The sequence below is a fragment of the Moschus berezovskii genome, chromosome 16 (genome assembly GCF_049115385.1).
Source record: "Moschus berezovskii isolate FMDL1 chromosome 16, NW_MosBer_1.0, whole genome shotgun sequence".
Lineage (NCBI taxonomy): Eukaryota > Metazoa > Chordata > Mammalia > Artiodactyla > Moschidae > Moschus > Moschus berezovskii.
In genome coordinates, this window is record NC_142475.1 from 60,643,954 (window position 1) to 60,645,464 (window position 1,511).

At 43.6% G+C, this 1,511-nt stretch overlaps 1 pseudogene; it reads left to right on the forward strand.

Moving 5' to 3' along the window:
• Nucleotides 1–268: 268 nt before the first annotated feature.
• Nucleotides 269–1,056, forward strand: LOC129560020 (nucleophosmin pseudogene; annotated as a pseudogene).
• The last annotated feature ends 455 nt before the right edge of the window (nt 1,057–1,511 follow it).

Sequence of the window (1,511 nt, forward strand, 5' to 3'; positions counted from 1 at the left end):
GTTACAATGATAATAACATGTGAAAAATATTAACTAAATTCTCATCTGTTCATATGGCTCTGTCAAATAAAGTAATTCTGGCTTCCATCTATGGGGTCGCAGAGTCGGACACAACTGAAGCGACTTAGCAGCAGCAGCAGCAGCAGTCGTCCTTTAAAAAGGCTTCTGCTTTCCCTGGTGTGACTCTGTCCTGCGCGGTTGCTTATTTGAATAGTAGTCATTTAATTCCATCCAGTTTCTCTCCCACATAAATGCCTGCTGCCAACCCATGGAAGATTCAATGGACATGGACATGAGCCCTTCAAGGCCCCAGAACTATCTTTCTGGTTGTGAACTAAAGGCTGACAGAGATCATTCTTTCTAGGTGGATAATGATGAAAATTAGCACCAGTTATATTCACGAACGGTCAGTTTAAGGGCTGGAGCAAAGGATGAATTACACATTGTTGAAGCAGAGGCAATGGATTATGAAGGCGGTCCAATTAAAGTGACACTGGAAACTTTGAAAATGTCTGTACAGCCAACGGTTTCTCTTGGGGGCTTTGAAATTACACCGCCTGTGGTCTTACGGTTGAAGTGTGGTTCAGGGACTGTGCATATCAGTGGACAGCACTTAGTAGCTGTGGAGGAAGATGCAGGGTCAGAAGACGAAGAGGAGGAGGATGTGAAACTCCTAAGTGTATCTGCAAAGCACTCTGCCCCTGAAGTGGTAGCAGGGGTCCCCAGAAAAAAGTAAAGCTTGCTGCTGTTGATGAAGATGACAATGATGATGAAGAAGAAGCTGATGACAATTTTGATGAGGAAGTTGAAGAAAAACCTCCAGTAAAGAAATCTGTAAGACATACTCCAGCCAAAAATGCACAAAAATCGAACCAGAACAGAAAAGACTCAAAACTGTCAACAACCAAGATCAAAAGGTCAAGAATCCTTCAAAAAACAGAAAAAAACACTGACAACACTGAAAGGACCTAGCTCAGTCCTTAAGACATTAAAGCAAAAACGCAAGCAAGTACAGGAAAACACATTGCACAATCCTGGGCACTACCGGCCAATTAAGCCCAAAGGTGGGGAGAGGAAAAGGAGAGACACACATGGTCTGAACTGAGCATCATCAACAATCCAGACTGAAGTCTTCTAGTTTAATCTCAATCCCCTTTCCTGATTGGCCACCCACCCACGCCTCCTTCCAGGCTGGAAGCAATCAATTGATCTAGAACACTTTGACTGCTGTGATTCAGTGAACCTTATACTTTGCTTTCTATTTCTGCAATTGCCTCACCTCTGACCATGTATTTCCCTAGCTGCGCAACAAATATTTGAATCAAAAAAAAAAAAAAAATGGGTGGGGGGAGCTTCCTTGGTGGCTCAGCAGTAAAGAATCCACCTGCCAATGCAGGAGATGCGGGTTTGATCCCTGAGTTGGAAAGATTTCCTGGAGGAGAAATGGCAACCCACTTCAATAATACACTTGCAGAGAAATTCCATGAACAGAGGAGCCTGTCGGGCAATAG